Below are 16160 nucleotides of genomic sequence, written 5' to 3' on the forward strand. Positions count from 1 at the left end.
GGTACGACCCTAGTAGTTAGGAAAACGACTAGGGAGTGGAGACCCTATGTCTAAAAATAAACTCAACTAGGGAGTGGAGACCCTATGTTGGAAAGGCGACTAGGGAGTGGAGACCCTATGTCTAAAAATAAACTCAACTAGGGAGTGGAGACCCTATGTTGGAAAGGCGACTAGGGAGTGGAGACCCTATGTCTAAAAATAAACTCAACTAGGGAGCGAAAGCCCTATGTTGGAAAGGCGACTAGGGAGTGGAGACCCTATGTCTAAAAATAAAACTCAACTAGAGAGTGGAGACCCTATGTTGGAAAGGCGACTAGGGAGTGGATACCCTATGTCTAAAAATAAACGCAACTAGGGAGTGGAGACCCTATGTTGGAAAGGCGACTAGGGAGTGGAGACCCTATGTCTAAAATAAACTCAATTAGGGAGTGGAGACCCTATGTTGGAAAGGCGACTAGGGAGTGGAGACCCTATGTCTAAAAATAAAACTCAACTAGGGAGTGGAGACCCTATGTTGGAAAGGCGTAACTAGAGATTGGGGACCCTAGGCTACCTTTTTTTTTTGAATTTTTTTCTTGAATTTTTTCTTCTTATCTCTTTTTCATTTTGTTTTCTTCTCTCTTTTTATTTCATGCAATGAGTAAACGCAAGAAAGAGTTTGGAGGGGACTTCCCTTTATGGATCGTTGTTGCAAAGCTATTTTTAGCCCTTGCGCAGTTTCTTTTGGCTGCACCTGCTTCTTGCAAGGTTGCTTTGAATTGCACCTGTTTCAGGTTTCCAAACAATGAACAATTATTAGTTCAAAACGGTGGTTGGTCTTATGGCCTTGATTGTTTTTGATCACTTGATCTCGGCCCAACTCTTTTAATGAGAACCTCTGTTGCTTGCTGGCTTTCTGGAGATCGATCTCTCTTCTAAAACCGAGGACCTTAACTTTCCAAAATTTCACATGACGGTTCACCCGTGTGGGACTTTTGGCTTTTTCATCTTATTCTGCCTTTAGGGGCGCTTGACTCTGGATTTCTTTCATTTTCAACAATTTTACTTTGGAGCATCGACCATCTCGGCCAGTCGTGATCGACTTGATGCACCTGCTGAGGCTGGGTGCTTTTCTTTGGATTTGGCTTTTGTTAATTAGAAACCTGTAAAACCAATCTTGCCATCTTTTCTTTGTATCAGTTTCGAAGAGGGATTAGACCGAAAGGGACTCAACGAAAGGTAAACAAAGGACAAGATAATGAATTTAATAAGAGGTCTCCCTTTCGGGGGAAGAAAGAAGGACTTATGTGGAGTGCATGCAGACTTCAATAGACATGACATGCTTCTTGGACTGGATTCCCGATCTACGCAACTATCCAATCTCTTGTAAACCCATAATGACCCGTGTTTTAAAACCGAGAAACCTTGCCGGGACTCTTTCAGCGCCAATGGTTGTAAGGGATTTCTTCTTTTCGATCAACGATGCCCTTTGCGGGTTTTTGCCGATTGACCTCTCTCATTTCTCTTCTCATCGTCGCCTTATGGTGCTCTTTATGAGTTTTCACTAACAAGACTCTCTCATTTTTTTTACAAATCTTTTCGGGTTCCAAAGAGGGTAATGAAAGAATGGTAACCGGCTCAAAGGGCTAGCAAAGGGTAGAAGTGTTTGGGGTAGCGAGAATGAAAGCTTTCATCATCCCAATCGGATAATATTGGTACCACAAACGGGTTAAACATAGTACATTTCAAGTGCGTCTGCATTTATAGCTGTTTTGAGATCATTTCCTTCAACGTCTCCCAAGTACAATGCCCCTTTTGGCAACAGTTTTCTTATAATGTATGGACCCTTCCAGTTTGGAGCGAACTTTCCTTTTGCTTCCTGGTGGTGAGGGAGAATATGCCTCAAAACGAGTTGCCCCACTTCAAAGCTCCTAGGCCGCACTTTCTTGTTGTAGGCACGGGCCATTCTTTGTTGATACAACTGCCCGTAGCAGACTACGGCCATTCGCTTTTCATCGATCAGGGTTAACTGTTCTAAACGGGTTTTGACCCACTCACTGTCCTTAATTTCAGCTTCAATAATGATTCGGAGGGAAGGGACTTCAACTTCTGCGGGTATTACAGCTTCAGTGCCATAGACCAAAAGATAGGGTGTTGCTCCAATCGATGTGCGCACAGTTGTGCGATATCCCATCAATGCAAACGGCAACTTCTCATGCCATTGTCTAGAACTCTGGATCATCTTTCTAAGAATCTTCTTGATATTCTTGTTTGCTGCTTCAACGGCACCATTAGCTTTGGGCCGATAAGGGGTAGAATTCCGATGCGTGATCTTAAATTGTTCGCATATCTCCCTCATTAAATGACTATTGAAGTTTGCAGCATTGTCCGTGATGATAGTTGTAGGAATACCAAAACGGCAAATGATGTTGGAGCGCACGAAGTCTACCACAGCTTTCTTTGTGACGGCTTTGAGAGTGATTGCTTCAACCCATTTTGTGAAGTAGTCGATGGCAACTAGTATGAATCTGTGCCTATTTGAAGCTTTCGGCTCGATTGGCCCAATGACATCCATACCCCAAGCGACGAACGGCCATGGGGCCGACATAGGATGCAGTTCTTAAGGAGGTGCATGAATCAAGTCACCGTGTACCTGACACTGATGGCATTTTCGGACGAAGCTGAAGCAATCCTTTTCCATGGTGATCCAGTAATACCCTGCTCGAAGGATCTTCTTTACAAGGACGTGTCCATTCATATGCGGCCCACATACTCCCGCGTGTACTTCATTCATGATTCTTCCGCCCTCTTGGGCATCCACACATCGCAAAAGGTTCAAATCTGGAGTCCTTTTGTGCAACACTTCTCCGCTCAAGAAGAAACCACCGGCAAGCCTTTTAATGGTTCTCTTTTAATCTCTACTGGCTTGCTCAGGATATTCCTTTGTTTTCAAAAAACACTTTGATGTCATGGTACCATGGTTGAACACTGGGCTCCATTTCAACCGTATTGCAATAACCATTCCTTTCTCGGATTTGAATTTCCAACAGGTCAGTGTGGACATTGCCTGGATATGGAAACATCGAGGCCAAAGTGGCGAGTGCATCGGCTAACTCATTGTGAAACCGAGGGACGTAGAACTCAACGGATTTGAACCGTTTACTGAGATCTTCCACATGTTGCCTGTATGGTATAAGCTTGACGTCCCGAGTTTCCCATTCTCCTTGAGACTGTCGGATAATTAGATCCGAATCTCCCATAATTACCAACTCATTCACATCTTGATCAATTGCCATATTCATGCCCATAATCCAGGCTTCATACTCGGCAGTGTTGTTTGTGCAGAAAAACCGAAGCCGGGCTATGGCCGGATAGTGCTGACCAGTGGGCGAGATTAGAATTTCCCCAATCCCAACACCTTTTGCGTTAAACGCTCCATCGAAGAACATTTTCCAAGCATTGGCGTCTTCTGAAATTACCTCAACTGAATTCACTTTTTCGTCCGGAAAGTAAGTACTCAAAGGCTGATACTCATCATCAACAAGGTTTCCAGCTAAGTGATCCGCTAGAGCTTGAGCTTTCATTGCCGTGCGAGTGACACAGACTATGTCGAACTCAATGAGCAGGATTTGCCATTTTGCCAACCTCCTTGTGGGCATCGACTTCTGGAATATTTACTTTAAAGGGTCCAACCTGGTGATGAGGTAAGTGGTGTAGGCCAACAGGTAATGCCTAAGCTTCTGGGTGACCCAAGTTAGGGTGCAGCAAGTCCTTTCCAGCAGGGTATATTTGGCTTCATAACTTGTGAACTTCTTGCTCAAATAATAGATTGCCTGCTCCTTCTTCCCAGTCACATCATGTTGCCCGACGACACAACCGAAGGAATTCTCCAAGACTGTCAGGTACAAAAACAAAGGCCTCCCAGGTTCGGGTGGGACCAAGACTGGCGGGTTTGACAGATATTCTTTGATTTTGTCAAAGGCTTCTTGACACTCATCTGTCCATTTAATCGCTGCATCTTTCTTCAACAGCTTGAATATGGGCTCACATGTGGAAGTCAACTGAGCAATGAATCGGCTGATGTAATTCAACCTTCCCAACAAACTCATGACCTCTTTCTTGGTTCTCGGAGGAGGCAAATCCCGAATAGACTTTATCTTCGTTGGATCTAGCTCAATGCCCCTCCGACTGACTATGAATCCCAAAAGTTTCTCAAACGGAACTCCAAATGCACATTTAGCCGAGTTTAGCTTCAAATCATATTTGCGCAGACGCCCAAAGAATTTTCTCAGGTCCCGAACATGGTCGTCCTGTGTTCTAGATTTAATCATCACATCATCCACATACACCTCGATTTCCTGGTGCATCATATCATGAAAAATGGTAGTCATAGCTCTCATGTACGTTGCCCCGGTGTTTTTCATACCAAAAGGCATGACCCTGTAACAATAGGTGCCCCAGGGTGTGGTGAAGGATGTCTTTTCCGCATCTTCTCCATCCATCAAGACCTGATGATATCCAGCATAACAATCCACAAAAGACTGTATCTCATGTTTGACATAGTTGTCAACGAGGATGTGGATGTTTGGCAGAGGAAAGTTGTCCTTGGGACTTGCTTTGTTCAAATCCCGATAGTCAATACACACTCGGGTTTTCCCGTCTTTCTTTGGCACTAGGACTACATTAGCCAACCATGTGGTGTATCGGACCACTCTGATCACACCCGCTTTCAACTGCTTGGTGACCTCTTCTTTGATCTTGTCACTAATGTCAGTTTCGAACTTTCTTTGTTTCTGCTGGACAGGGGGACAATCGGGGTAAGTTGGCAATTTGTGCACCACTAGATCAACACTTAATCCCGGGATATCATCGTAGGACCAAGTAAACACATCTTTGAATTCAAACAAAAGTTGGATCAATGCCTTCCTAGTTCTTTCATCTGGGTGAATGCTTATCATGGTTTCTTGGACCTCTTCTGAATTACCCAAATTTACCGGCTCGGTTTCATTTAGATTTGGCTTAGGCTTATTCTCAAATTGTTCCAATTCTCGATTTATTTCCCTAAAAGCCTATTCTTTATCATATTCCGGTTCTTGATTCATTATTTCACAATTAGACAGCACGTTTGGATCTGGGCATGAAGTCCGCAAGCATGTCATGTTATTTAAAGCCGCATTATTAGAACTAAAAGAAGAAATAAGAAAAAGTAACAAAAATCAGAAAGAATAAAGAGAGAGATTCATGAACGATGAAATATTGATTTCATTTCATTGAATTTTGAAGATAACAGGGTTTACATTTGGAATTTAAAGACAATAAACTAAAGGAGATATCCGAGTTACACCCTGGAATAACTCGTGATGTAAAAAAGGTGGCAAGACTGGACTATCGTGATTCCCGCCTGACTGGGAACGGAGTAGCCTTCTAGTTTTGCGACTTGGCATTTGGCCCCATATATAGCACCTCAGCGGTGCTTGAGCCTTCTCCCGCCTGGACCATGTGGGTTTCATACAGCATCTGTCTCATAGCCCCACATATTTCTTCAATCTCCTCGGCCGTGAAGGCCTCATCTTCCTCTTCTGTGTACTTGGGCTTGACGAATGTTTCGAACAGATGTGAGATTGGCTGAGGCAAGACCCAACCATTGTTCTTCCGCTCATTTGCCCATGTTTCATCAGCTGGCGTGGCCTGAAAACCCATACCAAAGAACTTCTCGCTAGCAGCCAGAGTGATAGGTTCTGCGATACCTTGCAATGATGTCCCGAGCCCCTTCCCGAGCTTATATCCATGCCTAATCATTTCCTTGGCAACCATAATTAACGCATTTGAGAGAAATGGTTGAGGACACGGGCTTCCTTCTTCACATTGGTTGGTGACTACAACCTCGAAAGTCTGATTGACTATATGTTTGCTACCTTCCATTGCTTCAAGACATGGGACTGACGGGCCCCGATAAATTGATTGCTCGTCCTCTCCGTGGACTACAATCTACTGATCTTCATATTCAAATTTCACCATCTGGGGGAGAGTGGAAGGTACGGCCCCCGCCGCGTGAATCCAAGGCCTTCCCAAGAGGAAATTATAAGAAGTGTCCATGTCTAGGACCTGAAATGTCACCTCAAAATCCACAGGACCATTGGTCAAAATCAAATCGGTTCCTCCTATGGTGTCTCTCTTGACGCCATCAAAGGCACGCACGCAGACATTGTTAGGCCTGATTCTCTCAGTTCCAATCTCCATTCTTTGCAAATTTGAAAGAGGGAAAATATCAACTCCGGATCCGCCATCCAGCATGACTCTTTTCACATAGTACCCCTCGTATTTAACTGTCAAGTGAAGGGCTTTGTTGTGGGCAGCCCCTTCCGGGGGTAGATCATTCTTGCTAAACGAGATCTGGTTGCTTGCGAAGAATCTTTCTACCATCCTTTCCAGTTGTTCAATAGTGGTTTCAATCGGAACATAAGCTTCATTGAGGGTTTTTATCAACACTTTCGGATGCTCGTTTGAGCTCACTAGCAAAGACAGGAGTGAGACCTGTGAAGGAGACTTCCGGAGTTGGTCTATCACCTCATAGTCAGCAGTTTTCATTTTACGAAAGAATTTTTTGACCTCCTCGGCACTAACATGCTTCTTTAGTGGGAAATGCTTCTTCTTGGCTTTGTTCAAATCCTCTAAATTAAGGTATTTCTCAGCTGGTTTAGTTTCATTTACTTTTCCCAGGACCTCTTTTCCCTTGTATGTCACTACCGCTCTGTTCTAATTCCATGGGACGACAGTGGGGTCTGTCATGGGCCTCTACGGTGCGCAGCCAATAACCACGAGCTCATTCAGCCTTGGTGAAACTACTGGCCCCCGTACCACATAGGTCCCTTTAGGCACGTACATTTTAGGTCCCCTGTTCAGCTCGAACCTTTTTGGAGGGCTCAATGTTGTTTGTTCTTTCCTGTGACCCCGGGGAACATAAAGAATGGCATCTTTTGGGGGTACTGCCCCAGTTTTGGTTTCTACTTCCTTTTCTGCACTTTGAGGGGTGGGTTCATTCTTCTTCTTCCCCTTATCTTCCTTTGCAGGAGCCTTCGGTTTCTTCTCGACATCAGCGATTGCCATGATGGCTTTCAAAGTTGGATCAAACTCATTATCTTCGCAAATCATTCCAATGACCGGCCCGTTGTTGTGAGCCGGTAATGGGTTGTTGGTCACATTAGGAACTTCTTCATCCTTCAACACTATCCATTTTTGCTCTATGAGGTTTTCAATAGCCCTTTTCAGAGTCCAACAGTCTTCAGTGTCATGTCCCACCCCAGAATGATAGGCACATCGAGCACCGGGTCGGTAAGAAGGCGACTCTAGGTTCTACCTGGTTTGGGGTACAAGTTGCAACAAACCCATTTGGACAAGTTTAGGGAAAAGGCTAGAGTATGACTCACCAATAGGCATGAAGTTTATTCTCCTTGGTGGCTCCCGAGCACGGGCATTGTAGGGGAAGTTATTTTGTGGAGGTCGGGGATTATACTGAGCTTGTTGAGGAGGTTGATTTCTAGGAAATGGAGCTCGGTTTTGGTTGAATTGTTATTGTGGCCTAGCGTATGGCTGGGTGTTCATTACTGTGTACGGCTGAGGGGCCATAGCATAGGCTACATCCTGATGAGGATAATAATGTTGTGGGGGGCTTGGAGAGAAGTAGTTTTCGGGTGGACGGGGGTTCCTCGGACCTGAAGCTGCGATTGTCGCTTCTTCCTTTTTCTTTTTGTTTGCTACACCTCCGGACCCGCTTTGAATTTCTTGGGATAGATTTCATGGCAGATTGACTCAATATGCGCCCTGTTTTTAGACCGTTCTCTACCATCTCACCAATCTTGATGGCCTCACCGAACGGTTTCCCCATTGCAGACATCATATTTTGAAAGTAGTGGGTGGATTCCGGGTGGTTAACGGATTGAAAATGGGATTTTTGGACAGCTGAAGGATCTGGTTGCTGGTATTTTCGCTTCTGCGGTGGGTTGACCGCAGAAGCGGTCCCGCAGAAGCGGAAAGGGAGCCGCAGAAGCGGATTTTGGCCAAAGGCTTGACCGCAGATGCGGTCAAGGTTCCGCAGAAGCGGGACCGCATCTGCGGAGAGGGGGTCGCAGAAGCAGAAGCTGGGGAGGCCAGGGAGGACCGCAGAAGCGGCCTGGTGAACGCACCTGCGGAACCGTAGAAGCGGACCAGGGTCCGCAGATGCGAAAAATGCTGGGCAGAAGGCTTGTTTTAAAATCGTGATTTGGAGTTCATTTCTCTCATTTTTCAAGGCTTGGGCGATTTTGGGGAGCTTCAAAGAGGGGATTTTCGTCATCTATGTTAAGGTAAGTTATCCCCACCTATTTTTGAGTTGAATACATCAATTATGTATGGATTTAGGCTTGGGAAATTGTAGAAAATGGAGGTTTTTGGTGGAAACCTAGAAAATTATATTCTTGGAATTTAGCCACGAATTTGAGCATGGAATTAGGAGTAAATTATATAATTGAGCTAGTGAAGCCATGGGTAAACTTTATCTTCGAAAAATTTTTGATTTCGGGCACGTGGGCCCGTGGGCGTTTTGGTCAACTTTTTAATCGGAGTTAGGAATTGCTATAAATTAGTTTGTTATGAATATTTGAGCATATATTAATGGATTTGTACAATCATTGGCTAGTTTTGGAGCGTTGTGCATTGGTGCAAGTCTTTGGAGGAATGTAGAATGCCGGTTATGAGTCTTCGCAGCGAGGTGAGTCTCCTTTCTAACCTTGTGAGGGGGAAATGTCCCCATAGGTGAATTATTTGGCTATGTGCTCCTATTTGTGGGGGCTACGTACGCACGAGGTGACGAGGGTCCGTGCGTAGCTACTATTATGCTATTGTCCGGGTAGTCTAGGACCCAAAAGCATGAATACTTGGATTATTTGTAAACTCTTTGATAGCTTAAATTGCTTATATCACATGGAATTTGTAAATGAATTTCTAAAGGGATTTAACCTTACTTCTTAAAGGTTGTTAAAAGAGAGTTGAATACATCTTGATAAACACTCCCTGATAAGTTCTTACTTGATTGACTGAGCATGTATCTCTATGTGTACCTGCGTCGCATGTATGATTCGCGAGCAAGGTATGTGTTTATTTCATGTTGACCGCGTCGCATGATTAATTCGCGAGCGGGGAAATAGATGCATCTATAGGCGCGTCGTCGACCCTCGGCAAGTGCACATTTATTTTCTGTTGGATCGGGACGTCGCCTCGGTATGACTTGCACATGATATTTTTTGTATATTAATGCATGAGGAATGTTAAATGATGAAATTTGCCCTTCGTGGCTTGATATAAATTGATAAGATAAAGGAGAGTAAATCTTGAAAATCTTTGTTAATTGTTAAAAAGGTGTTTACCTGTTTTACAGCTTTATGAAATAGAACGTGCTATATGAATCCATGATTTCCTCACACATTTAGTGTATTATTATTGGACCGCTAGTGAGTGTCCAGGTTGACCATCTCGTCTCTACCCCTTCGAGGTTAGGCGGGATACTCATTGAGTACACGTTGACTACGTACTCATACTACACTTTTGTGCATTTTTGTTGCACAGGTATATGTTACTTTAGATAGCAGCACGAATGATTCGGGGACTAGGTGAGTTGCAGTATGCGAGGCGGCCCGCAGCTTGTAAAGTCCCTTCTAGTAAATTGTATTTTCTTTCTGTCCATTGTATTCCGGACGAATGTTGTATTGTATTTGATATCCTTATCAATAGATGCTCATGCACTTGTGACACCGGGTTCTGGGATGGTTTTGAAATATTTTGTATTGATTGCTATTATCTAATTTGAAATGAAGCAGCTACTTTCGTACTTAGGAAATTTAAAGGAAAAATCTTGGTCTTTCAAAAATTGTTAAAATTGGAGTTTAATTAAATATTTAGTTGGCTTTCCTGACAACGTTGTCCGGCGCCATCACGACCCATAGTGGATTTTGGGTCGTGACAACTAAGATTTACTACATTCAACCGTTTGAAAGAGAGTAACACTGTCTGTCTCGAATACAAGAGATATCAGATCATAAATGAAGATAGAGGAGACACCGGGACTGCGGACGCCTGCAAGGCTACCTCGGCGTCTCGGAGTACTGGAGACTGGCTCCCGATCTACCACTGCTGTCCGGTGCCTGGATTTGTGGAAAAGAGCACAGAGTGTAGTATCAGCACAACTGACCCCATGTGCTGGTAAGTGCCTAGCCTAACCCCGGCGAAGTAGTGATGAGGCTAGACAGGACTACCACATCAACCTGTACAGTTATATATGTGTATCTACAACGGGAAAATAACAAGAACAAACATTTTTAAATGGGAGGGGAACATGCTTCGGGGATAGCAGATAATACAGAATTTCAAGAAAATAATAAAGAACATCAATAATTTAACTCTAACACGGATAAGGGAAATAAAAGCAGATTTCACTGTCTAAACACATCTCGTTTCAGGCGTGCAACCCGATCCCATTTTTCAATATTTCCGTGGTAGGCGTACCACCCGCTCCCATTTTATTAAATCTCGTGGTAGACGTACCACCCGCTCCCATTGCATTAAATCTCGTGGTAGGCGTACCACCCGCTCCCATTTCATTAAATCAACAGTTCTTTCAAATGAAATTTACTCCAACAAACGCAACAATTTATACGAATTCATAAGACAACAAGTAAACAATAATTATGACTCACTGAAGAAAATAAGTAATGACAAGTAGCAATTAATTATGGACTTTAAGGAGCAAATAGGCAATTTAATATTTAGTATGCTAAATGTCAAGTAGCAATTAAATCACATAAACATGTAGCAATTATAACCTAATTTCAAAGCATAATGTTGCGCAAGGATACCCCAAGCCGATAATAACAAGTAACACAATAAAGAAAAATGCCAACATAAAGAAACTCAGTAATAGTGGAATAAGACAACTAATGCACTTGAACCGATAACAACAAGAAAATTAATAAATAGAAGTAGAGGACAACATAACTCAATTATCAGCACAAATCAGGAAAAATCAAAGACAAGTGCACGGCATCACCCTTCGTGCTTTTACTCTCGTCCTCACCAAGCAATTAGAATAATAAAATGTGCACGGCATTACCCTTCGTTCTTTTACTCTCTTTCCTCACATATAATCAATAGAATTAGCACGGAATGGTACATCGTGCGGCACGGGATCACCCTTCGTGCTTTACACTCTTTCCTCACAATAACAAACAATGCACGGCATCACCCTTCGTGCTTTACACTCTTCCTCACACAAACAACAATCACAAACAAGGGGCAAGGGAATAAACAAAATAATAATAGAAATCCCGGCAAGGGAACACAATTAAACAATTAAATCCCGGCAAGGGTACAACATCAATAATCTCAACGTCCCGGCAAGGGAAAATAATCAATAAGCAACAATATCCCGGCAAGGGAACAATTTAAATACTCTTTCTCTTTCTTTCACTTTTATTTCATATCTCACTTTAACACTTGAGTCAATGCTCCAAAGGGGTTTAATCATTTCATATACTTTCACATATGTGATATAACTTGAGCCAATGCTCCTCGATGTTCATAGGTCACAATTTCCTTTCACAAGCTTTTCACAACAATTAGGAATCATCACCAAGGTAAGAGGAATACAACGAAACCAAGATATTCACAATTTAAAGACTCACGGTCATGCTAGACACCAACGTATAGATACTCGTCACCATGCCTATACGTCGTACTCGACAAGAAGCAATTAGCAAATAAGACTCAACTCCTAGTCCCTCAAGCTAGGGTTAGACCAAACACTTACCTTGTTGCTTTGAACTCAACTCAAGCCTCAACTATAGCTTTACCCAGTGATTCCACCTCCAATTCGCTCGTATCTAATCACAAATTATTTAATTACATTAATTCATGCTAAATGAATCAAGCCCAATGCAAAAAAATGAATTTCCCAAGTTTTACCCAAAAAGGTCAAAAATGCCCCCGGGCCCACGTGGTCAAAACCCGAGGTTCGAACCAAAACTCGATTACCCATTCCCCCACGAACCCAAATATGTAATTTGTTTTGAAATCGGACCTCAAATTGAGGTCCAAATCCCCAATTTTTGAAAAAAACCTAAGTTTTACCCAAAACACCCAATTTCCCCATTAAAATCTTTGATTTGAAGTTGAAATCATGTTAGAAGATGTTGAGGAGTGAAGAAAATGAGTTAGAAATCACTTACCAATCGTTTTGGAGAAGAAAGTTTGTTTGGAAAATCGCCTCTTATGTTTTGCGGTTTTGAAAAGTGTAAAATAACTGAAATTCCCGTTTATTTATACCCCTCTGAAGCTCCCTGTGCGGACCGCGCAAAAAGGACCGCGGCCGCACAGGCCTCCCTGAAGACCTGCAGATCATAGCCCTGTGCGGACTGCACAAAGCCGACCGCTGCCGCACGGCATCCACCGCGGACCGCGCAAGGGCGACCGCCGCCGCACGCGATTTCTCGCGGACCGCGCAAGAGGGTTCAGAGGCCTGCAATATTTCCTGAACCTGCAACATCTCATCTTTTAAGCCTAAGGCATCCCGGAGCCTACTCGAAACTCACCCGAGCCCTCAAAACTCTAATCCAGGTATACACACAACCTCAAAAATATCTTACGAACATATTCGTGTAATCAAATCACCAAAATAACATCATGAACATCGAATTAAACCTCAAGATCAATGACATTTCCAAAATCTCCTTTAAAACATCAAATTTTCATTTTAAGTCCGAAACACGTCAAACGACGTCCGTTTTCAACCAAACTTTACAAAAAGTGCTTAAATCATATATAGGACTTGTACCGGGCGCCGGAACAAAAATACGGGCCCGATACCATAGTCTTCTAATCAAATTTCATTTCCAATTTCCTTAATCGTTTTCAGAAAACAATTTCACACAAAAATTCATTTCTCGGGCTTGGGACCTCGAAATTGAATTCCGGGCATACGCCCAAGTCCCATATTTTCCTACGGACACTCCGGGACCGTCAAATTACGGGTCCGGTCCGTTTACCCAAAATATTGACCGAAGTCAAATTTATTCATTTTAATATCAAAATTTAGCATTTTTCTCATAGAATTCCTATTTAAGCTTTTCGGTTACGCGCCCGGATTGCGCACGCAAATCGAGGAAATCCTAAATGAGGTTTTCAAGGCCTCGGGAGTACAAAATGGTAAGGAAACAAGTGATGACCCTTTGGGTCGTCACATATTCATAAATAAGATGTTGTCACATTCACATCATGAATGGACCATAATCATCTATATGTGCTTTATAAAATCTCATGTCAAATCGATGACAAATATTACTTTCACAAAGTGAAGGATTATTTTGAGAATCCTTATCATTCTCATTATCACAATGATGACGATTATAATTTCGTCTATTGCCACGTCCACATCCATTGATACCTTCACGGTAATAATTTTGTCTTCTTTTAGACTTATCACATAGTGCTATCACATTCTCTTAAGGGAATGAGAATGGAGCAAATTCAATGGGACGGATTGTTACTTCTTATGCTTACGATCATACATGACTTTGATCATGGCAAGACATAGAAATTTTACCACTTCGGGTGGTTATAATTTCTTACAAACTCCATTAGAGTTGTAATCAAAATTTATTGTCTTTGCTTGTATTTAAAATCAAATTATAGAATAAAAGAGAAAAATACGGTAAAATGCCTACCATAAATCCAGAATTTAATCATGAAGAAAATTCATAGAACGATTGACAATCATTATGATCAATCCCAAAGCTTCTACTCAATTGGTTAGAGTCTCGTGCTGATAACGTATTATAAAACAATAAAAGAACAAGAGCAATATTGCAAAGAAAGAGAGGAAATTCTTATTGAATTTTTGGGGTTAATTACAATGGAATAGAACCCTCTATTTATAGGGAGAGGGTGACTTAGCCACCAAGTAATAATCCCTAGAATCTCTCTAAATATAGACATTCACCATAAATAAAATTCTATTTATAACTAAATCAAGGATTTTTATGAACATAATTGTAATTCAGTAGAATGAAGCAAGTAAACAATTCTTTCTTTTATAGAAAATTCCCAAGTTCCTTTTCATCATTTATACATTTATTCTCAAGCCGAGAAGAAACAATATCAACTTCAATAAATTTCAAGGCAAGCAATACAAGCAAGCGCAAATCATGCCGAGGTTGTACAACCCGATCCAAGAATATTTAAATTGTGCACTGCCAGAGGGTCGAATGGCGCGAACCATAGATGCATCTATTACCCCGCTCGCAAATCATACGTGCGGCGCGGTCAAATATAATTAAACACAACAAACAGTCAATCAACAGTCCATCAAGGAGCAATTATTCAAGGAAAAATAATTTCTCTTTTAAAAATCAAGGAACGATGTCCAGTCTTTTAGAAAATCATTATACACGTTCAATATGTTTTAAGAATTTTAAATTGACAACAATATTTCAATTATTGCAAGTAAAGCATGCTATTGGGTCCTAGACTACCGGACTTAAGCATAATAGTAGCTACGCATGGACTCTCGTCACCTCGTGCATACGTAGCCCCCACAATTAGAGCACATATTCAATTAATTCACCTATGGAGACAATTCCCTTTTACAAGGTTAGAAAGGAGACTCACCTCGCTCCGAAGCCTATATCCCAATTAAAGAACGCGCTCAAACCTCCAAATTGGAGCCGAACGATCCAAAAATATTCAAATAGAGTAAGAACTAGTCAATACATGCTCAAAAGTTCATATTCTACTTATTAAATCAATTTCCCAACCCTAAATGCAAGGTTCCTAAAACTCATCTTCGGGCCCAAGTGCCCAGATTCCGAAAATTTTTGAAGAAAGTTGTTAGCCATAACCTAAGGATCAAGAATATACGATTTTACTCCATTCCATAACAAATTTCGCGGTTAAATCTGGTTTTTATCAAACTCTAGGTTTTTCATCTATAACCCTTGATTTTCCCTAATTTTCACATGTTAATCTACCCATAATCTGTGTATTTAACTCATGTTGTGTAGAAATTACTTACCTCAAAGTTCTAGGTGAGAACCCTCTTCCGAAAGCTCCCAAAATCGCCCAAGAGATGAAAGGAAATGAGCTAAATGGTCTAAGTCTCAAAATTAATAGCTGGACACAGCCCTCTGATGTCGCATTTGCGACACCAGGTTCGCAAATATGAGGGTCACAAATGCAACAAAAGCCTCGCAAATGTGAAGCCTGGGCTTATGCTGCTATCGTCGCAAATGCGACCCAGGAGTCGCAATTGCGACTTCTGATGGGATCGCAAATGCGACAGAGTTATCGCAAATGTGAACTCTGCCTAGGTCAGGCTCATTCGCATTGCGAAGCCCTCCTCGCAAATGCAGTGGTCGCATTTGCAACCAAAACACCGCAAATGCGGCCATACCAGTACCAGCAATCCCATTTCTTAGCAAATCACTCCGAAGTTATCTCGGATCTCACCCGAGCCCCCGGGGCTCCAAACCAAACACCCACACAAGTCTAAAAACATAACACGGACTTGATCGAAGTCTCAAATCACATCAAATAATGCTAAAACCATGAATCGCACTCCAATTCAAGCTTAATGAACTTTAAGATTTCAAATTTCTACTTTCAATGTTTAAATCTATCAAATCACATCCGATTGACCTCAAATTTTGCACACAAGTCATATTCGACATTACGTACCTACTCCAACTTCCGGAATCGGAATCCGACCCCGATATCAAAAAGTCAACTCTCGGTCAAACTTCCCAAAAACCTTCAAATTTCTATCTTTAGCCAAATGACTCCAAAATGACCCACGGACCTCCGAATTCACTTCAGATCGCGCTCCCAATACCAGAATCACCACACAGAGCTATTACCAGACTCGGAATCCCAAACGAATTTCGATAACACTGAAATGCACTTCACCCCAAACTGATGATATTCTTCCAAAAATGCTAACTTCCACAATAGGTGTCGAAACGTTCCCGGGTCTTCCAAAACCCAGTCCGGACATACGACCAAGTCTGAAATCATCATACGAACCTGCTAGAACCTTCGAATCCCGATTGCGAGGTCGTTTACTCAAAATATCCAATCTCAATCAATTCTTTCAACTTAAAGCT

Source organism: Nicotiana attenuata, unplaced genomic scaffold (genome assembly GCF_001879085.1).
Source record: "Nicotiana attenuata strain UT unplaced genomic scaffold, NIATTr2, whole genome shotgun sequence".
Classification (NCBI taxonomy): Eukaryota; Viridiplantae; Streptophyta; class Magnoliopsida; order Solanales; family Solanaceae; genus Nicotiana; species Nicotiana attenuata.